The sequence below is a fragment of the Ictidomys tridecemlineatus genome, chromosome 11 (assembly GCF_052094955.1).
Source record: "Ictidomys tridecemlineatus isolate mIctTri1 chromosome 11, mIctTri1.hap1, whole genome shotgun sequence".
Taxonomy (NCBI): domain Eukaryota; kingdom Metazoa; phylum Chordata; class Mammalia; order Rodentia; family Sciuridae; genus Ictidomys; species Ictidomys tridecemlineatus.
Window position 1 is genome coordinate 84,181,036 of NC_135487.1, and position 24,247 is coordinate 84,205,282.

Consider the following 24,247-nt stretch of genomic DNA (forward strand, 5'->3'; position numbering starts at 1 on the left):
GAATAAACAAAATGTAGCTTATTCACTAAATCACCCGGCCTACACCTGGGAGATTTCACCCACTATGAACATTTTGAACTAATGCTAGCCCACAACCCCTTCCCACTAAAATATGATTCATTTTAATAAATAAAACATTTATCTTAAATAAAAGTAGAGGAGATAGAAATTATTACCAGGAGCTATAGAGAAAACACCATAAGGGAAAGATGAAAAAAAACTTTATAGTGTAAAAAATCAAAGACTACAACTTTTACCTTTTGCATAATGATTTAACCAGAAAAACCTTGTCAAGAAGAATTTAAGCCAAGCACCCCGAAACCAGATGAGCTACTTATGAGCAGCTAATAAGAGCTCATCTGTCTATGTTGCAAAACAGGGGAATGACTTATAAGTAGAGGTGAAAAGCCTAGGCAGCCTGGTGATAGTTGGTTGTCCAGATTAGAATTTTAGATCTCCTTTAAATTTATCTGAAGCACAAGCAAGCCAAATGTTATTTTAAATGTTAATCTAAAGAGGGACAGCTCTTTAGAATCAAGGAAAAACCTTAATTAGAGAGTAAATCTGCTAATTTCTATAGTTGGCCTAAAAGCAGTCTTCAATTGAAAAAGCATTAAAACTTAACCTAATCATCAAAACTTAATACCTAACTCTCAATAACCTCCTAAACCAACACTGGACTAATCTATTTTTCTTATAGAAGAAATTATGTTAAAATGAGTAACAAAAAGATAGTTCTCCCTGCATAAGTTTATATCAGACCAAATAATTCACTGATGTAATTAACAAATTCATAATATTAAATAAACCATAAAACCATTATTAATAACATTGTTAAACCAATACTGGTATGCACTTAAGGGAAAGATTAAAAAAGTAAAAGGAACTAAGCAAACATTAACCCCACCTGTTTACCAAAGACATCACCTCTAGCATAATCAGTATTAGAGGCACTGCCTGCCCAGTGGCACATGTTTAACCCATACAAAGGTAGCATAATCACTAGTTCTTTAAATAGGGTCTAGTATGAATGGCTTGACGGGGGTTTAACTGTCTCTTACTTTTAATCAGTGAAATTGACCTTCCATTGAAGAGGCGGGAATATTCTAATAAGATGAGAAGACCCTATGGAGCTTAAATTTAATGGTCTAACAGCCTTAACTTCACCTACAGAGTCAAAATTATTGTTAACAGACTAAAAATTTTGGTTAGGGTGACCTCGGAGTACAAATAAGCCTCCGAATGATAATAATCTAGACATAACATGTCCAAATAAGGACTCATCAGTTGACCCAAACTATTGATCAATGGAACAGTTACCCTAGGGATAACAGCACAATCCTACTCAAGAGTTCATATCGACAGTTTAGGGTTTATGACCTGGAGATTGGATCAGGACATCCAAATAGTGTAACTGCTATTAATGGTTCCTTTGTTCAGTGATTAAAATCCTATGTGATCTGAGTTCAGACCCGAGAAATCCAGGTCGGTTTCTATCTATTACTGTATTTCTCCCAGTATGAAAGGACAAGAGAAATGAGGCCAATTAAACACTTATGCCTTAGATAAATAGATGAAATAATCTAAATCTAGTAAACTATTATAAATACCCTGCCCTAGAACAGGGCTTGTTAAGATGACAGAGCCCTGTCATTGAGTAAGACTTAAAACTTTATACCAGAGGTTCAATTCCTCTTCTTAACATTAATGTTTCTAGTAAACCTCCTCCTCCTAATTATCCCAATCCTAGTAGCCATAGCTTTCCTAACCCTTATTGAACAAAAAATACTTGGCTGCATACAACTCTGTAAAGGCCCCAATGTCATTGGGCCCATCAGCTTACTCCAACCATTTGCCGATGCAATAAAACTATTCATTAAAGAGCCTATAAAACCTTTGACATCATCAATTATACTATTTATTGTTGCTCCTACCCTACCCCTAACCCTGGCATTTACCAAGTGAATCCCCCTACCCATACCCAACCCCTGATCAACATAAATATAGGCATACTATTCATTCTCACTACCTCAAGCCTAGCTGTATATGCAATCCTGTGATCAGGCTGAACCTCCAACTCTAAATACGCTCTAAGCGGAGCATTATGAGTCATAGCACAAACAATCTCATATGAAGTAACACTAGCCATTATTCTCCTCTCTGTATTACTAATAAATGGCTCCTTTACTCTATCTACCCTTATTACTATTCAACAGTTCACATGACTACTACTACCGACATGACCCCTAGCAATAATGATTCATCTCAACACTAGCAGAGACCAACCGAACTCCGTTTGACTTAACAGAAGGAGAATCAGAACTTGTATCAGGCTTCAACGTCGAATATGCCCTTTCACCTTATTTTTTATAGCTGAATACACAAATATCATTATAATAAATGCGCTAACAGCAACCTTCTTTATAGGGGCATTACTCAATCCTTCCCTTCCTGAAAGTTTTACACTCAGTTTCACCCTAAAAACCCTCATTTTAACTTCTATGAATTTGAGCATCCTATCCACGATTTCGTTATAATCAACTTATGCATCTTTTATGAAAAAGCTTCCTACCCCTCACTCTGGTCCTATGCATATGACATATCTCCCTTCCCTTTATCACTGCATGTGGTCCACCCCTAATCTAAGAAATATGTCTGATAAAAGAGTTACTTTGAGTAAATAATAGAGGTTTAAATCCTCTTATTTTTAGAACCATAGGACTTGAACCTAATCCTAAGAATTCAAAATTCTTCATGCTACCTTTACACATCCTAAAAAGTAAGGTCAGCTAAATAAGCTATCGGGCCCATACCCCAAAAATGTTGGTTTATATCCTTCCTGTACTAATTAATCCCCTAACCTCCTCCACAATCTACCTCACCTTATTTTCTGGAACAATAATTACACTATTCAGCTCCCACTGACTACTTATTTGGGTAGGCTTAGAAATAATTATGCTGGAAATTATTCCCATCCTAGTGGATAAAAGGTATCCCCAATCCACAGAAGCTGCATGGAAATATTTCCTATTTCAAGCCACTGCATCAATAATCTTAATAATAGGCACAATTATTAATTTTACAAACTTAGGCCAATGGACCCTATCCAATTCATGCAATCAAATCACATCATTTATATTCACAATAACACTCTTAATAAAAATGAGACTTGCCCTATTTCACCTTTGAGTACAAGAGGTCACTCAAGAAATTGTTACAATTTTATCAATGATCCTAGCCCTATTTTTCATATTTCAACTTAAAATTTCAAACCATCTGTACCCGTCTAACCCTTCTCCAAAATACATTAGATTAATTGAACACAAAACCGTATGAGAAGAAAGATGAATGAAAATTTACTTGCCTCTTTCATTATCCCTACAATAATAGGACTTCCTATTGTTATCTTTTTTATTATGTTCCCCAACATCCTCTTTCCCTCACCCAACCAATTTATCAACAACCACCTAGTATCATTCCAACAGTGATTAATTCAACTTGTACTAAAACAAGTAATGACCATATATAACCCAAAATGATCAACCTGATCCCTAATACTAATTTCACTGATTATATTCATTGGCTCTACAAATCTACTAGGTCTATTCCCTCACTCCTTTATACCAACAACCCAGCTGTTAATGAACTTAGGAATAGCTATTCCCCTGTGAGCAGGTGCAGTAATTACTGGTTTCCACCACAAGACTAAGCATACCTCGCCCATCTTCTTTCACAAGGAACCCCTATCCCCCTTATCCCAATATTAATTATTATTGAAACAATTAGCCTTTTTATTCAACCCATAGCACTAGCCAAATGACTAACAGCTAATATTACAGCTGGCCACTTTATTATACACTTAATCGGAGGAGCCACCCTAGTATTAACATTGATTAGCCCTCCCACAGCTATCCTACCTTTTATTATTCTAGTATATTAACAATACTTGAATTTGCTGTAGCACTAATTCAAGCCTATGTCTTTACCCTCCTAGTAAGTTTATATTTACATGATAATACTTAATGACCCACCAAACCCATGCCTATTATATAGTTAATCCTAGCCTCTGACCTTTAACAGGAGCCCTTTCTCCCCTACTCTTAACATCTGGTCTAGTAAGATGATTCCACTTTAATTCCTGTTTTCTCCACATGTTAGGCCTAATAGCTGTCATCCTTACAATATACTAATGATGATGAGATATTGTACATAAAGGTACTTTCCAAGGGCACCATACAACAATTGTTCAAAAAGGTTTATGATATGGGATAGTCCTATTCATCATTTCAGAAGTATTCTTCTTCACTGGATTTTTCTGAGCATTTTATCACTCCAGCCTAGCTCCCACTCCAGAATAAGGCAGCTGATGACCTCCAATGGGAATTAACCCACTTAATCCCCTAGAAGTTCCACTACTCAACACCTCCATGCTTTTAGCTTCAGGAGTCTCAATTACCTGGGCCCATCACAGTCTAACTGAAGGTGACCAAAAACACATAGTTCAAGCATTATCCATCATGATTGCACTAGGATTATATTTAACCTTACTTCAAGCCTCAGAATACTTAGAAACATCTTTCACAATCTCATATGGTGTATATGGCTCAACATTTTTCATGGCTACAGGCTTTCATGGTCTCCACCTTATTATTGGGTCAACCTTGCTCTTAGTATGCCTTATCCGTCAACTAAATTTCCACTTTACATCTAATCACCATTTTGGATTTGAAGCAGCCTCATGATACTGACATTTTGTAGATGTTGTATGACTATTCCTTTATGTATCTATTTATTGATGAGGCTCATACTCCCTTAATATTAATCAGTACAGTTGACTTCCAATCAATAAGCCTTGGTAAAACCCAGGAGAGAGTAATAAACCTTAAAATCTCCCTACTTATCAATTCTTCTATTGCACTATTACTAATCTCAGTGGCATTTTGATAACCTCAGATAAATGTATACACCAAAAAAGCAAGTCCCTATGAATGTGTTTTGATCCCATAGGATCTACCCACCTACCATTCTCAATAAAATTTTCCTTGTTGCAATTACATTCCTTTAATTTGACTTAGAAATTTCTCTACTTCTCCCCCTTCCCTGAGCCTCTCAAACAATCTCAATCTTATACTAACTATAACTTTTTTCTAGTTCTAATTCTCATCCTTTGGTTGGCCTATGAATGCCTTCAAAAAGGCCTAGAATGAATTGAATATGATAATTAGTTTAAGATAAAACAAATGATTTCGACTCACTAGACTATGGGTTACCATAATTATCAAAATGCCTATTATCATACTTAACATCCTCCTAGCTTATACTACATCTTTACTTGTCTCATTTAGTATCATCATTCCTATGCCTAGAAGGCATAATATTATCTATATTTGTCTTATGCTTCCTCCTAATTCTAAACTTTCACTTTTTCCTTATCGTTTATAATCCCTATTGTCTTACTAGTGTTTGCAGCGTGTGAAGCATCCTTAGGGCTATCTCTCCTTGTAATAGTGTCTAACACATATGGACTAGACTATGTTCAGAACCTAAATATCTTTCAATGTTAAAAATTATTATACCTACAATTCTACTCTCCCCCTTATATGATTCTCAAAACCCTCAATAATTTGAATCAACCCCTCAATCCATAGTCTGATAATCACCTTAATTGTGCTCCTTACATTAAATCAAACAGCAAACACAGATCTAATCTTATCACTAACTTTCTTCTCAGATCCCCTATCCTCCCCTTTACTGATTTAACATCATGACTCCTTCCCCTTATAATTATAGCAAGCCAAAACCACTTAGCCCGAGAGCCATTGATCCTAAAAAAACCTTTATATTCTTATACTAATTTCCTTTCATTTTTTAAAGAGAGAGAGAGAGAGAAAGAGAGAGAGATTTTTTAAATATTTATTTTTTAGTTTTCAGCAGACACAACATCTTTATTTGTACATGGTTCGAGGATCAAACCCAGCGACACACGCGCATGCCAGGCGAGCGTGCTACTGCTTGAGCCACATCCCCAACCCAATCATTTTTAATTATAACTTTTTCAGCCACCAAACTAATCATGTTGTATATTCTATTCAAAGCCACCCTAATCCCCACACTAATTATTATTACTGGATGAGGAAAGCAAAGTGAGCGTCTAAATGCAGAACTGTACTTCCTATTTTATGCTCTGGTAGGCTCCCTTCCCCTTCTAGTAGCATTAGTCTGTTCAAAAATCCATCGGGTCCCTAAACTTTATTATCTGTATATACCAGTCATCTGTACTCTCTTCTTCCTGAACTAGTGATATCTTGTGACTAGCATGTATTATAGCCTTTATAGTAAAAATACCCTTATATGGTTTCCACATTTGACTCCCCAAAGCCCATATTGAAGCCTCTGTTGCTGGCTCCATGATCCTGGCAGCTATTCTACTCAAACTTGGCAGATATGGAATAATCCAAATTTCAGCTCTACTCCACCCTATTGCAAGTAATATGGCATATCCCTTTATTATGTTATCGCTATAGGATATAATTATAACAAGCTCAATCTGCTTACAACAAAAAGACCTAAAATCCTCATCGCCTACTCATCAGTAAGTCATATAGCATTAGTTATTGTAGCAGTTGTAATTCAAACACCCTGAAGCTTTATAGGAACCACAGCACTAATAATTGACTATGGATTAACATCCTCCATACTATTTTGTCATGCAAAAACTAATTATGAGCGAATTCATAGCCGAACTATAACGCTAGCCCAAGGCTTACAATCCATTCTTCCCCTTATGGCAACATGATGAGTTGTGGCTAGTCTAACTAATCTAGCTCTTCCCCCACAATTAACTTGATTGGAGAACTATTCATTATCACATCATTATTCACCTGATCAAATATTATAATTACTTTAACTGGCCTTAATATATTAATCACTGCCCTTTACTCACTATATATATTAATCATAACACAACCGGGAAAATTTACATACCACACGTCTAACATTAATCCTTCTTTCAAGTGAGAAAACACACTCATGTTACTTCACCTCTTCCCACTTGTCCTTCTATCAGCAAATCCTACTATCATCCTGGGACATTTATACTTTAAATATAGTTTAAATAAAACTTTAGCTTGTGAATCTAACAATAGAGAATCATAATCCCTTATTTACCAAGAAAGTATGCAAGAACTGCTAATTCATCCTCTCCATGATTACACCCATAACTTTCTTAACTTTTATAGGATAGAAGTAATCCGTTGGTCTTAGGAGCAAAAAATTGCTCCAAATAAAAGTAATTAATATATTTTTTCATTCATCCTTATGTCACTTGTTACACTAACTTTCCCCATTCTCCTTACCATAACTAACTCCCATAAACACAGCAACTACCCAAACTATGTAAAAACATCTATTATCTGTGCATATTCATTTTGTATAATTCCAACACTAATATTTATCAATTCAAATTATGAACTTGTTATTTCAAACTGACACTGAATGACAATTCAAACTTTTATTCTCTCCATAAGCTTCAAATTAGATTACTTCTCTATGCTATTCATGCCCATAGCACTATTTGTTAAATGATCAATCATAGAATTCTCAATATGATATATACACTCAGACTTCTTTATCAACCGATTCTTCAAATATCTACTAATATTCCTCATTACCATGATAATCTTAGTCACATCCAACAACCTATTCCAACTGTTCATTGGCTGAGAGGGAGTAGGCATTATATCATTCTTAGGTATTGGTTGATGATATGATCGTATAGATGCTAATACAGCAGCTCTCCAAGCAATTCTATACAACCAAATTGGTGACATTGGATTTGTTTCAGCCATAGCATGTTTTCTACTCAACTCAAACTCATGATAACTAAACAACTCTTCATAATAGATGTATCTCTACTTCCCCTCCTAGGCTTACTCTTAGCAGCAACAGGAAAATCTCTCCAATTTGGCCTACACCCCTGATTGCCCTCTGCCATGGAAGGCCCTACTCCCTAATCAGCTCTAATCCACTCCAGCACTAGAGTAGCAGCAGGAGTATTTCTCCTTATTTGTTTTTATCCCCTAATAGAACATAGTAAGACTATCCAAACACTTACTCTCTGCCTGGGAGCCATTACCACCTTATTCACTGCCATCTGTGCCCTCACCCAAAATGATATTAAGAAAATTATCTCATTTTCTACCTAAAGCCAACTGGGATTAATAATAGTCACTACTGGAATTAACCAACCCCACTTAGCATTTCTCCACATCTGCACCCATGCATTCTTCAAAGCCATACTATTTATATGTTCTGGGTCAATCAATTCATAACCTAAAGATGAACAAGATATTCGAAAAATAGGAGACCTATTCAAAGCCCTTCCATTCACCCCATCCTCACTCACTTTTGGAAGCCTAGCACTAACAGGGACCCCTTATCTAACTGGATTTTATTTCAAAGACCTAATTATTGAGTCTGCAAACACATCGTATACCACCAATGCCTGAGCCCTTACTATCACACTTCTTGCCACTTCCCTAACTGCTGTATATAGTACATGAATTATCTTCTATGCTCTTAAAGGACAGCCTCAATTTTCAACACTAATCTCTATCAATGAAAACAACTCCCAGCTACTTAATTCAATTAAACGCTTTCTAATCAGCAGTATCTTTGCAGGATTTATCCTTTCCTACCACATTCCACCTATAAATGTTCCAGTAGTAACCATGCCTATATATCTAAAAATCTCAGCACTACTAATAACCATTCTAGGATTTATAATTGCTATGGAACTAAATTTAATAACCCTCTATCTTAAAACTAAAATGTACTCAAGCACATCAAAGTTTTCCAAACTATTAGGCTATTTCCCTACTATTATTCACTGCTCAGCTCCCTACCTTAACCTCGTTATGAGTCAAAAACTCTCATCAACCCTGCTAGACCTAGTCTGATTAGAAAAAGCCATCCTCAAACTCATGGCCAACCTTCACTCAACGGCCTCTGTTAAAACCTCAAACCAAAAGAGTCTCATCAAATTTTATTTCCTATCTTTCCTAATCTCAACACTACTAGCAATTATCACTGTACTCTATTTCCATGTGTAATTTCGATTACAATAAAAATACTAACAAATAATGATCAACCTGCTACAACCATCAATCAACTCCCATAACTATACATAGCTGCCACCCCCATTAAATCCTCAGGAATCAACCCTAATTCATCCCCCCTCAAACATCACTCAATTCTCAGAATTCTTAAATTCAATTACAATCTCTACCTCATCATACAATACCATAAACATAACAATCAAAAACTCCATTAAAAATCGTAACAACAGTACACCTCAAATTACTACACTTGACCCCCATGTCTCAGGATATTCTTCCATTGCTATAGCTGTAGTATAACCAAATACCACTAACATATCTCCTAAATAAATTAAAAATACTATCAAACCTAAAAAAGACCCTCCAAAATATAATACAACCTCACACCCAATTCCTCCACTAACAATTAACACTAATCTACCATAAATAGGAGACGGCTTTGAGGAAAATCCTACAAAACCTAAAACAAAAAGTATGCTTAATAAATATGTAACGTATGTCATTATTTTTACATGGAATGTAACCATGAACAATGACATGAAAAATCATCATTGTTATTCAACTATAAAAACATTAATGATAAACTCATCCCTTAATTAAAATCGTCAACCACTCCTTTATCGACTTACCTGCACCCTGTAATATTTCCACATGATGAAACTTTGGTTCCCTTTTAGGCCTCTGCCTAGCTGTCCAAATTCTTACAGTGCTATTTCTAGCAATACACTACACATCAGACTTCATAAAGCCTTCTCATCTGTCACTCACATTTCTGGAGACATTAATTACGGCTGACTCATTCGTTATATACATGCTAATGGCACCTCAATATTCCTTATCTGTCTCTTCCTTCACATAGACCGAGGGTTGTATTATGTGTCCTACACCTACTTTGAAGCATGAAACATGAGTTATTCTTCTCTTCGCTGTAATAGCCACAGCATTTATAGGCTCTGTTCTTCCCTGAGGCCAAATATCACTCTAAGAGGCAACCGTAATTACAAATCTTCTATCTTCTATCCCCTACATTGGAACCACCTTCGTCAAATGAATTTGAGGAGGGTTCTCGGTTGACATAGCTACTTTAACATGATTCTTTGCATTTCACTTTGTACTACCATTTATTATCGAAGCACTAGTAATAATCACCTTCTTTTCCTCCACGAGACAGGGTCAAACAATCCCTCTGGCCTTATCTCTGACTCAGATAAAATCCCTTTTCACCCATACTGTACTATCAAAGACATCCTTGGCATCCTTCTCCTTCTCCTAGTCCTAATAGTCCTTGTCTTATTCTCACCAGACTTCCTAGGAGAGCCTGATTCTTACACATCAGCTAACCCTTTAAACAACCCCTCACATTAAACCATAATGACACTTTCTATTTGCCTATGCCATCCTCTGATCTATTCCTAATAAACTAGGAGGCATATTGGCCTTAGTTTTTTCTATCCTAATTCTTATACTCTTTCCTATACTCCATATATCTAAGCAAAGTAGCATGATGTTCCTACCATTGAGTCAGTGTATATTCTGAATTCTGGTAGCTGACCTATTTACACTTACCCATTCATTGTTATTGGTCAACTAGCATCAGTCTTATACTTCACCATCATCCTCCTTATCCTACCAACTGCCAGCTTAATTGAAAATAAACTCCTCAAATGAAGAGCTCTAATAGTATAAATATTACCTTGGTCTTGTAAACAAAAAGTGAAGCTATAAACTTCTTAGAGCAAACACTTTCAACTCCCAAAGCTGATATTTCTTAAACTATTCCTAGTAATTAGATGTAGCTGCAAGAAATTTCAGTGAACAAAATGTGTGCAACTTCCAAGCCTGGTTCATGAAGAACTCCTAGGTGTGATCCTGTCAATCTTCTTCCCATCTGATGACTGCATATTAGTGTCAAGAATGACCTTTGAAGCCAGGTGTTGTAGATGGAAAAGGCTCTATCAGCCTGGTTCCCTATTGGAAGTCTATAAAATTTGTGTGTGTGCGGGGGGGGGGATGAGAGAGAGAGAGAGAGATTTTAAAAACACATAAGACCTCAAAATAATTACATTCCTAGCCAAGAAAAAGTTTGTTTTTTTTTTTAATTCACTTCCTGGGTTGGAGTTGTCAATCAGTGATAGAGTGCTTGCCTAGCATGTGTGAGGCACTAGGTTCAATTCTTAGCACCATATATAAATACATGAATAAAATAAAGGTCCATTAATATCTAAAAAAAGTTTTTAAAAAGTTCATTTCTGAAAAAATGTGGTGGTATACACACATTTTTCTTTGGTATTGTGGTTGAATACATATTATTGATCCCTAATAACTGATACATAATCATCTTTAATACTAGTTTACCTGATTGAAGAATAAAGGCTTTCAAATATAGAACCTTTCTGAATTATCTTTTAATGCTAAAACTTGATCTCTTTCATCACTATTTCTTTTTGTTTGACCCATGTTCAAATTTCTATGGAAAGATGAAAAATTGCCTTTGTAGCTTTTAAAAACAAATATTAGATTGTAGAATTTTCTATCAGAAACTATAATATTTAGCCAGATGTGGCAGTGCACACCTGTAATCCTAGAAACTTAGAAGGCTGAGGCAGGAGGATCACAAGTTAGAGGCCAGCCTGGAAAACTTAGTAAGGCCCTAAGCAACTTAGGAGATCAAAATAAAAAATAAAAAAGGGTTGGGGATGTAGCCCCATGAAGTGCCTCTGGGTTCAATTCCTAGAATAAAAAGCAAAACAAAATACCATGAATTTGTTGGGATGAATTCAACGACTGTGTATAAGTAGAAAGCCCAAATGAAAAAAGAAAGAGAGAAAAAGAAACGAGAATGCTTTTTCAAGAACTTTTTTCTAGTTAGGACATAACTCGAGTGGATCAAGAGTGATCTTCAGCTGAGTAACTGTGAGCACTCTAAGTCCTCTCTAGGGGATAGCCTGAAGGGGATCTCCAAATTCTTACTTGGTCCTTCCTTTCCTAGCCTTCTTGATAGTCTACTGTTAGGGAAACCAGATGAATGATCAGGAACAGTGGCTTTGTCACTGTTATAGTTAAAGCTTTGTCCCAGGGTTTCATAAACTGACTCCCAGACCACTCATAAATAATCGAATCAAGCCTTTATTGAAGCACACCAGTGGCGGCTGACCAGAACATAAAGCTGTTCCCCTGATCAGCCCCAAACAATTGCAAGGGCACTCCTTATAAGCCTGAAAACCGAAAAAGGGATGTTCAGGGGGTCTAGCCAATGCAAGCAAGCCAGGTTACAGAAGCAGGACAGTGCAGTCAAGTGGAGGGAAGCCTAACCAATCACAGTTAGCCCAGTCACCCCAGTTACAGAAACAGAGCCTCGTTACCCTAGTTACAGAAACAATGTCCCATTAGGTAGTTCCATGTTCGTAAAGGTTTCTATAGCAAAAGGAAAAGAACATTTTGCCCCAGTTATGACTCTTCTACTTGGCATGGTTGTTTTACAGGATGAAGTCATAAAACAAAATGGAGTCACATTTGCTCCTACTATCACATCACCTCTTTATAATTATTCTGGTCCTATCAGGCTGAACTGGATTTCTCTTTTTCCAGAGAACACTAAACACTAATTTCATAAACAAAGACATCATGGAAGTTGTAGAAAATGAGACTTTTTCTCTAAAAGCATTGAAAAAAATACTGATGCACCCTATTAAAGCAGAAAAAAAAATCTTTTCAAATTCAAACCAACTTTGAATTTCAAGTCATAACAAACTGTATTCATTTGTTGTTTAAGATCCAGTCAATTTTTACAAATCAGTAAATCTAGGACTGCATTAAAAGAAACCAAAATTAAAAGCACCCTTTAAAACCAGAGCCTATTCTATGAATCAATTTTTCTAATTAAATTGGCACAAACCTATAATATTTTTATAATTTTTTTGCTAAACACATTGAAAGCATTTTGAAAGTTAGCATCATTTTTCCTCATACACCAGAAGTACAGAACTCCTAGATACATTTTGTACCTGCTGTATATTTTTTATAAAACATTCAAATTGATAATTAAAATACAAATAACTTCTATAGCAATCATAAGACAAAGACCATGTTTCATATAATATCACTGGAACTCTAAGTTAAGGTTACACATAATTGGAATTCTGCAATGAACCATCTATATAACTTAACAACAATGGATTTGATTTAGGAGTTTCTAGTTTTACTCCCAGTTCTGCTCCTAATAGCTTGTTTTTGTGCAAGTGACAACTTCCCTGAGCTCATTCAGTTCTGCAAATTGAGGGAAATAGTCTAGACCAGCATTGGCCAATAGAATTTTCTACAATGAAGGGATTGTTCTCTGCTTATGTGGTAGTCACTAGCCACATATGATGACAGACACTTGAAATGAGGCTGGTGTGACAAAGGATAAATTTTAAATTTTATTTAATTCTAATTAATTAAATAGCCTCATGTAGCTAATGGTTGCATATTGGACAACAGAGGGCTACATACACTCTCATGCCATCACTCAGAAAGCTTTTGAGTGCCTACAATCTCCCAAACAACAGGTGAACAGGTGAAGTGAAGGCAAGGACACTGGTCATTATAATGTCTTTGCCCTCAAGGAGGGAGAAAAACTAAATGATTTTGCTAATACAGATTCAAAACAACTATGTATTCATAAAGGGAGAGAAATAACTGGAATCATCTCTAAGGTCCTCTTTGGCTCTAAAATTGCATGAATTAAATTTAGCAAGTATTTACTGTTATCTGTGGTACTCTTTATTGGCTTTCTTTCTTAATACAGAGATAGTAGGAACCAAGCTCTTTATTGGCTCTATTTCTTAATATGGAGATAGTAGGAAACAAGTACTATGTGCACGCTCATTTCATCCATTGATTATGTGGCTGATTAATTAATTAATTCATTCATTTATTCAATATTTAGTGAGGTATTGTTTTGTTTTGTTTTAATACCAAGACTTTGCTAGGCACACACAGGAAAAAACAAACAAGACAAAATAAGAATAAATCTGATGATGTCTTAAGGTGATCTAAAAAGTTCATAGTGAAACAAAGACTTTATTTTTCAGGAAATGGTTACTACCAGGTGCTGTGTTCACTCGGGACATATTTAGAATTGATGGTGTCTCAAATGTTATTTGAACAAGCTAGGGCCGAATCAGGAGGGTTGCTTCATCCTAATAATAAAGAAAGTAGAATAGTTCTGCATATCTGTCTGTTAGGCAGTAGCTAATGATGAGTAGTGAAATGCATGGCAATGTCACAAGTGTTCTTTAAACTACTTCCAAAGTAGATGAGAAAGCAAATTATGGTAGTTCATTTGTAGAAAATAAATAGAAGCAAAGACGCTAATGAGAACACACATCAAGAGAAAAGGATTAATGAGACTAACTCTTGACAGGGCCCATTAAGACTGGTGTGAGGCTAGGAATTATGGCTACAGGGGTTTCCATGTGTATGGAAAAGAAGGCTCCTTTAGCAGCTCAGTTGCACTAAGGTAACTTCTAACTGGCTATTGACTCCAGTACCCACATAAACATGGGATTGACTTGTAGATGACCGCCCCCCACCCCCCAAAAGGATGGCCACCGTGACAGCTCCAGAGAGGACAGTTAAGGTCAAAACTCCACTGCCTGAGGTGAAGGAGGAGTTGAACACCTGATTGGCAAAGAGTGCAGAAGGCAGTCCCCAGTTCTCCTGGTAAACAGCACACAGTAATGAACCTGGAGACAGCATTGTATCCTTTGTCATTCTCTGCTGGGATACAGCCCATCCTCTCTCTTGACAGTGCTCTCTGCTTAAGCCTCAATAGGATTTTACTTTACTTGCACCTCTCTTTCTCTTTACATTTACTTATAATCAAGTTCTCTTGCATGGCTTTTGTTGTCTGACTTTAAATTTTCTTTCATCAGAATGCAAGAACAGAGGTTTGGAGTTTTAGCTCCCTGCTTTCCTGTGAAATGTCCATTAAAAATTATGCACAAGGACTGGGGTTGTGGCTCAGTGGTAGAGTGCTAGCCTAGCACATGTGAGGCACTGGGTTCAATCCTCAGCAACACAAAAAAGTAAATAAATAGAGAAAAGTATTCTGTACAGCTACAACTAAAAATGTTTTTAAAAAAACTATGCACAAAAGCCAGGCGCAGTGCTGGTTTTGTAATTCAGTGGTAGAGCGCTCGCCTCGCACTTGGGAGGCCTTGGGTTCCATCCTCAGCTCCACATAAAAATAAATAAATAAATAAAGGTATTATGTCCATCTACAACTAAAAACAAAACAAAACAAGCAAACAAAAAAAAACAGCTGTGCTTGGTGGTAATACACCTGTAATCCCAGCAGCTTGGGAGGCAGAGACAGGAGGATCAAAGCTGGCCTCAGCAACAGAGAGATGTTAATCAACTCCATGAAACTTCTGTCTTTAAATAAAAAATATACAAAATAGGACTGGGGATGTGGCTCAGTGGTTGATGGTAGATCATAGTCATATTCTGGTTTTAAATGCTAGAGAGGGGCATCTAAGTTTTGTTTTGTAGTTTGTAAGACATTTGAGAAGGGAATGAAAAATCATAGTTGTTTATTAAAAGATTGATTTGAGAGAACTATTTGCCTTGAGATAGGGAGAGGCTAAATGCAGGGACAAATTGTAGGAGTAGTTATCACAGCAGGGCAGGTAATCTCTTGAGTTAGGGGGATTGGACAGGAGGGCACTCAAGAGGTTATTACAAAGCTAGAACCAATAGAACCTGGCAACTGAGTGCATATGGTGTGAAATAAGGGAAGAATTTTTTAAAATGACTTTGGTATTAAAAGTCTCCCTGATAAATAGGATGGTGGTACTTCAAGAAAATTTAAGAAATGCAGGAGGGAAATCAGATTTAGGTTGACATTAGAAAATATGCTCTTTTAAGGAAGAAACATTCAAATTTCATTTTAGAAAAAAAATACATAATTTTTAAGCATCTATATCCATCTATTCATATCTCTCTCTCTTTCTGTATATATATATATATATATATAACTGATGCCAATTATGAAAATGAGAAAGGCACTGGGGACATCTTAAATTTTTGCACTGAGGTAATGAGTGTCCAGGTTACTTGTATTTAATACTATTACCTTTATTACTTAAGTGTATTTATTCTCTCAGACTGAGGGTTGAAAAAAAATGCTTCTTGTAACGTTAAGCTGACCTTCATGGTTAGCCAAGTGTCTGAGGTCTATAGATTTTCTTACTGCATTCAAAATCTTTAGCCAAGGGAATTCTTAAAATAGCACAAAAGATCTTTATTGTACCAACAACAAAAAGTGCCCATCCTTGGAAAGACTTGATTTAAGCTTTTAGCTCACATGCTCTTTGAACACTTACAATGAAGGACTTTCTAGATTAAATCTGATATGCTTAACAAATTTAAAATAAATAGCCCATAGACAATTGCTGTCATGAAATGAAATACAATTTCTCAGTTGGCAATCTCTCTGAGAAAGAGTATTCAGATTTCCAAATTGGTTAAGATATAATAATAATAATAATAATAATAATAATAATAATAATAATAATAATAATTACTTAACCAATTGCTTCACAAGGTGCTAAATAGGGAGAGAAGATCTGTTATTACAAGCGAGTCATTTTTTTTAATTTTTTTTTATTTTTTGAGTCATTTTAAAACACAAAATTTCCTAAGCAATACTTTATTCCATATCTATGGCTTTGCATTTTCAATCTGAAATCACAGTAGGAATATTCGGTACATTCAACTAGAATGGTATTTATAGTGCTATAGTTAACTTCACTGATTTTTAATTCTCCCTTGAATCTTAAAAACTGTCTTTATGAGAAGCTCTTCTTTTGTCTGGCTGTTGGAGGGACAGGAGAGCTGAGGCTCAAGGTATGTTGAAACACCAAGCACAATTTCCTTTCATTGGCATATTTTGAAATTGTAAGAAAAGGTGGGAGGTTGTTTTGTGGGAACAGAAGAATGCTACATGCTTGGCAAGTCAGTTTGGCCAAAGGAGAGTACAGCAGAATCCTGATGGTTTAATACAAAGTAAAAACACCAGAACAATGCAGATAACAACAGCAAAAAAAGATAGAAAAAAAGATTTTTTTCCCTAATTACATGTAGAAAAAGAAACTGAGATAAATGCATAAGCAACTGGCTTAAAATCAAATTTTATAAAAAAACATTTTTGCTTCAATTTTTGGCTTATTTTTAGTGTAGAATTGATAGTTAACACTTAGCTAATCAATCACCTTCATTTGTAGAACCCTTTTTGTGGGTCAAGTTTATTGGCTTTGCACTAATGTGATAAGTCTGGGCTGGAGCAAAAATTATGTTGCTTCCTCCAGATCAAAGCTGTTAGTAAAGAGGGACATGGTGCTTATGTGGTGTAGGAACACAAAGATAGTGGGAAAGGATTCCACCTTCTTTGCTTATATTGTGGCATTTAGTTTTAAAGATACATATATGCTTTGATATATACTGCAATTGTCATCCTGCAAAGTTGTATACAAACTAATTTTTTGGTTGTTAATCAAATTTGAATGGCTCCATCATAGTTTCAGACTTCTTTGTCATTATTGCTGATTTTTATTTTATTTATTTTTAGTACTGGGGATTGATCTCAGGGACAGTTGACCACTGAGCCACATCCCCAGCTCTTTTTTGTATTTAATTTAGTGACAGGGTCTCACTGAGTTGCTCAGCACATTGCTTTCCCTGAGGCTGGCTTTGAACTTCAGGTGCTTCTGCCTCAGCCTCCTAAACTACTGTGATTACAGGCATGTGCCACCACACCCAGCTGCTGATTGATTTTTAATTGGCAGAAGTTTCTAAGACTTTCATTTCAAGTTTCTCTACTATTTTTAACCTTTGCTTTGTAAATCCTAATACACATTCATTTGTTATGATTTTCAAATGTCCTTTATAATGTGAAAAATGGCCCTTTCTTCTACCTCCTTAATTTAAACTTTGAAAGTCTAGATTTCTGTAACAATAACAATATCAGGAGTTTGGATATAGCTCAGTTCGTAGGGTGCTTGCCTCACATGCACGAGGCCCTGGGTTCAATCCAAGCACCACCAAAAAAATAAATAAATAAATAAACAAAACCCAACAATATCAGCAAGCACTAATAGAATACTTATTATTATTAGGTATTATTCCAGAATAAGCACTTCATGTATTCATTTATTCAAACCTCATGTTTAATGAAATAGGTGACATTTTCTTAGATTTCACAGATGAAGAAATTGAGGCACAAGAATATTAAACAACTCTCCTAAGATTACCCAATCAGTAAGCAATATATATATAGGGTTTGCTAAATTAGATTCACAACTCTAATTGAGTGAAACAGGAACATTTGTTTAGAATCCATTAATACATTTGTTTGATATATATATATATATATATATATATATATATATATATATATATATATATATATATATATATATACATTGCATTCCTATGCATTGAGAGCACTTCTTCTATGCACTGAAGAAACAGCAGTGGACAAGGCACACAAAATTCCTGTGCTCATGAACTTCCACAGGCTTTAAATGGACACATAACAAGCAAGCAAATATGTAATATCAAGTAGTAATAGGGCAATGGAAAAGAGTAAACAGGGGAAGGAGATGGTGAAAGTGGGTGGTGGCCATGGGAAGAGGCAAGATGCTATTTTGGGAGGATTATCAGGGATTGAACCCAGGGTTGCTTAACCACTGGACTACATCCCAAGCCCCTTTTGTCTTTTATTTTTTATTATGAGACAAGTCTTGCTAAGTTGCAGAGGCTGACTTTGAACTTTAGATTCTATTGCCTCAGCTTTGCAAACTTCGAGGATTACAAATGTGCACCACTGTGCCTGGCCAAGGTGCTATTTTTTGATAGATTGTCCAGAAAGGCTTCTCTAGGATTTCTGAATGATATGAGTGACAAAGCCATGAGCACACGTGGTAGAAGAGTATACCAGGCAGACGAAGAGCAGATGCAAAGGCCCAGCGACAGGAAGGAGCTATTGCCTTCAAGGAACAATCACAAAAGTAGAGAAGAGTAAAGAATCAGGAGAGTCGTATAAAGTTAAGTCAGAGAGGTATCCAGGAAGGAAGAGGCCATGAAAAAAAGTTTGAATTTTACTGAGTGTGAAAGGAGAATGTATGAGGATTCTGCATAAGTGTGTGGCATTATCTGATTTGTGTTTTTTTTCATTTATAAATACACAATTTTATTTGTTATTTTCAGGAGAAACTTAGGCATTAAATGGTAAGCTGATAAAATATGGATACTGAAAAAAGTACAAAAGTATAAATATCACCTTAGAATAAATTTTAATGAATTAAGTCTTAATATCTTTAAGTTAAAAAACAAAAACAAAACAATCCACAAGCCTACCTATTATGTCAATGTCAAAACCAAAAAATGCTAAGTACCCAGCAGCTCCCCAGGGCCAACAGGGACACCTTCCCCTGGAGCTCTGCTGGGGAGGACCAGTTCAGCCAGTGACTAAATCTGCCCTATAGAAATGTTTTTATAAATTGTTTAAGCTGAACCTTTAACAACATACAAGAGGCCTTACAAAAGGAGGAGGTAAATCCTAGCTGCTGGAAAACTTGGTTACTCAGGTTATTGGCAAAGAAGAAAAAAAGAGGACCTAGGCAAGAAGTTTCTGGAAGCATTGACATTGGACAGCATCAGAGCCTCTGACCTCACACAGGCAACTCCAGTGGTCAGTCTGCACAGCTCCACTGGGAAGTAGAGTTCAAGAGGCAGAGCTTGCTCACTGGGGCCAGGCCCCCAGACCCCACTCAAGAGTCTTAGAGCCTGCAGGGGGCAGCCTCTACAGTAACCCCAGCAGCATGGATGGCACACTGGCTGGGTCATGTAAGTTGTGTCAAGTCTCAAATGCTCCAGGAGTATTAGAAAGAAGAACTGCATAGTTTTACAGAGAAAACAGAGCCAGAGTGGAAGAGACACATGATGCACTAAAAATATCCCGACTCTTCAATGTGACTCGGAGTGTCAGCTCCAGAAGCTAGGGGACAGGCCTCCACCTAGCCTCCATCCCAGGTGTGACAAAGGCACTGGTGGGCACCAACTCCCCGATGAGCCCTCAGGTGGAACCCATGAGGCAAAACTTCTACTTCTCTTTTAACTATTTGACAGATCCATCATAGCAACACTTTTAGACATTTCTGAAGAGTATAAACATTGGGTAATCTATCCACACTTAAAAAAAGGGGATACAAAAATCTCTTGCCTGGAAAATACAAATCAAGAAGCCTTGACTGTCCTGGCTATGCAGGCTGGAATAAGAGCCTGGCTCTGAAGGAGGCCGGTCCTCAGGGTAGGTGCCCAGAAAGTAGTGATGATGTGGAGTCCACCATTGTCAGGGGTTTTCGCCGAGGTTGAGAAACTGTCAAGTGATCACACTGAAGGCAGAGCATCCTCCCTGACCTGAGGATGATGTTCAGGTGCTTAAGCAGTGATCACCCAGGCATCTGGACCTGAGCCACGGTGTGCTGGACAATCAACATGGCTGCTGCCCCTTCCTCCTGATGAGGCCTGAACTGCTATCACAGACTGTGAATGTAGCACCAAGGCCCTGCCCTTCAGATGGTCTTCAGGACTGTGCAGGCTAGTTGGAAGCACCCTGCCTCAGTCCCATGCAGCACTGGGAAAGAACAGAGCAGGCTCCCAGAGAGCCCTCCTGGCCCCTGTGCCTCCTGTCTATGGGGATGCCTGGCCTTAGACAGCTGGGCTGTCTCTCACCAGCCATCTCTGAGGCAAAAAAGGATGCACACCCAGATCTCTAGAGAAATGATCAAAAGCAGTTTTCTTCTCACAGACGTACTTCCTGGACATGGTGGTTCACTGAATCTTGGGCAAAAGTATATCATTTCTTCGGCTGTCAGTGCTGCATCTCAGATCCTTGAGCCCCGTTCCTGAAAAATCTTGGCCTTCTTGCTGGGCTCACTGGTTGTGCCATATGGGGTGTTGGGCAGCTCCTTGGACACCACACGGAAGAGCTTGGCCTGGTCTTCATTCCTATAGTTGTAAGAGGAGCCGATCCTGACCAGCAGCTCAAATTTCCAGCCATCAGGCATGGTGGACACCATCTGTGTGAGCCCCTCCTCCTGACACTGAACACAGGGTATACAAGCTTCACAGGCACCTGTGATGTTTTGCTGTCTCGTTCTCTAATTTTGTCCTTTACAAGTTTTATGAGTGAGGTGATGTAAAATTCTGCTTCTTCCCACACTCCTTCCTCAGCGAGGTCTTTGTTAAGGACCAGCTTCCCATGTCTCAAGGAGTTCAACACAGCTCCAAGGTCCCTGGGATCCTGTCAATTAAATAGGCACCCCTTTCACCCCAGGGCCAGAGTCCAGGGAGAAAAAGTAGGTCTGCAGCCAAGTCAGGGGTCTGGGGGACCTCCTCCTCCACCACTGGAGGCGGGAGGCGCGGGCAAAGGGCGCCCTTGGAACAGTGACGGGAGTCCCTGAGACAGCTGTGGGCGCCAGGGTGCAGTGCTGTCCTGTGGCCCAGGCTCGGGGCCAGGGCCCCTGGCGGGCCTGCGCGGCCCTCACCTTGTCTGAGTCCAGGTCGGAGTCGGCCTACCACAAGCGGTATAGTTAGGACTTCGGTCCTGGAATAGTGTCTGCTGGGGGGGGGGGGAGTAAGTGACACTGACATTGAGCCCATTGAGCAGGACCCCCTGGGACACGCTGCTAGGGTGCTGAGCCAGGGCGCCCGCTGAGCCTTGCTCTTCAGCGGCAGCATAAGCCACCTCCCAGTCTGGCCCCTTAGCCTCCTAGGGCTGCTGGTAGAAGCTCTGAGAGATTCTCCACCAGGATCTCAGCAAGCCCTGCTACAGCGCTGATTTGTGTTTTCGAAAAGGTAACTGGCTCTGGATGTTGTGTGAAGAACTTCCTAGAGGGGGCCCCTTAGAAGATTGTCACTGGGTGATAGACAATAGTGGCCTAGACTCATCTACTCAGATGGGGAAGACATGTTATTCTTTAGATTCCTTGTAAGCAGCCAAGTAGAGATTTTGAGAAGGTGATCAAAATAGAAATCTAGAACTTTGCTGGATCATTAGAGAAGGAGATATAATTTTGGAAGTTATCAATGTATAGATGTATTAAAAACCTGGGATGGATTATGATCTGGAAGTGAATGTAAATAGAAAAGAGACCCCTAGAACTCAATGAAGGGTTCTTAGTATTCTGTGAATAATCTCAAAAATCCCTCTTTCCATCAACAATAACAGTCATTGATGATCATTGTCTAGATTCATTAATTCATTAGTGTTTAAAATGGTGGTAATCTAATTCTATCATTCTTTCTTCAATTTATTATCTAGAATCTTCTATAAGGAGAAAACTGCTGTGGGTGCCCTGGTGCTTATCTTTAATTCCAGGGACATGGGAGGCTGAGGCAGGAGGCATGAAAGTTCAAGGCCAGTGTCAGCAATCTAGCAAGACCTTCAGCAACTTAGTGAGATCCTGTCTCAGAATAAAAAGGGTTTGGGATGTGGCTTGGCAGTAAAGTGCCCAAGTTCAAAGTCCAGTTGAGAGAGAGAGAACTCAAAAGACTAATCCAGTAAAAACTTGCTTTTGGTTAGGGAATGATCCAACCAGGCTGCTGCTGATGTCTTTAGGATCCTGGACTCTCTCCATAAGCACTAACCTAACCTACTTCTCCTTTGCAGTTCTATACTCCTCTGGGTCTTTAAATCTTATCTATGAAATTGGTGAATGGAAAAAGAGAATGGAGGATTACATGTGGCAGAACTCTGCAAGCTAGACCCGGAAGCTACTTTTTGTTGCCTATATTCCCTTGGCTAGAACAGTCATCTGGCTGCAGCTAACTACAAGTGAGATCAGGAAATGAAGGTCAGTTGTATGAGGAAAGTGGAAATACTTTAGCAAATAGTTACAATTTAGGATTATAACCTGGGATAGAAGGTGTAAATTAAAATAATATGTTCAGATGAGAATAACAGGGTGGGGGAAGGGAGCAATTTTAGGAAAATTTTTTGTTATGAGGTAAACAAAAAAACTCTTGGTCTTAATGCATACCTGGGATCATGCTTAAGAGGCCTAAAAACTAAGAAATCAAGAAGCAGTGGGAGAGGTGAATGAGGTGGCTCAGGCCTATAATCCTAGCAGTGGAGGAAGCTGAGGCACAAGGATCGAAAGTTCAAGGCCAGCCTCAGCATCTTAGTGAGATCCTGTCTCAAAATAAAAAAAGTAAATAAAAAAGAACTGAGGATATAGCTCAGTGTTAGAGTGCCCCTGGTTTTAATCCCCAATACTTGGAGGGGGGGACTTTTTAAAAAGTACCCTAAAAGGAAGTTCCCTTTCTAACCCACTGCCCACTATTTTGGAGAATTGGGGGAGCAGCAGGTAAGTAGGTGATAATAGGGGTTTTCTTTCAAGAAGCAAGAATGATCTTAAAGGACAATCAATCCTTGAGTAATATCATTGTCAGAAAAAATGGAATGATATTAATAATTCTAAAATGAATGTCATATTTGATACATTCTCCCAATTTTTATTTTACTTACATTGTATCTTTTGATGCTGGGGACTAATTCTAGGGCCTTGTACATTCAAATCATGCACTCTAACGACATGTTACTCTCCAAACACCCACTTCCAAAATGTAATTGTTAGATGTCTTATAAACTTAATAAACTTCATAATAAATTTACCTGTGTGGACTGTAATATAGGCTTCAGGCCTTTGTTCTCAAAAGTTCACACATAAATGCACAGGTAAAGTTTTGGGGCCCTGTTATCTTAAATACCTTAAATGGCTTTTCTCCCACACACCCCACCCATTATCTCCCCTTTTCCTGGTGCTGGGAATTGAACACAGAGCCTCCTATATGCTAGGTAAATTTCTACCACTGAGCTATATCCTCCTTGGCACTTTTCATTTTCTCTTTGAGACAGGGTCCCACTAAGTTGCTGAGGTTGGTCCAAACTTGCTATTCTCCTGCCTCAGCCTCTCTAGTCACTGGGATTACAGGCATATGGCACCACAGGCCAGTTTGTATTGGCACTTACCTATGTTGTAGTCAATTGATCTTCGTAACCAGGGCAACATACTCATTTCCAT

At 37.9% G+C, this 24,247-nt stretch overlaps 1 pseudogene; it reads right to left on the reverse strand.

Annotated features, from left to right (window-relative positions):
• Positions 1-21,046: 21,046 nt before the first annotated feature.
• Positions 21,047-24,247, reverse strand: LOC144368600 (BTB/POZ domain-containing protein KCTD5 pseudogene; annotated as a pseudogene).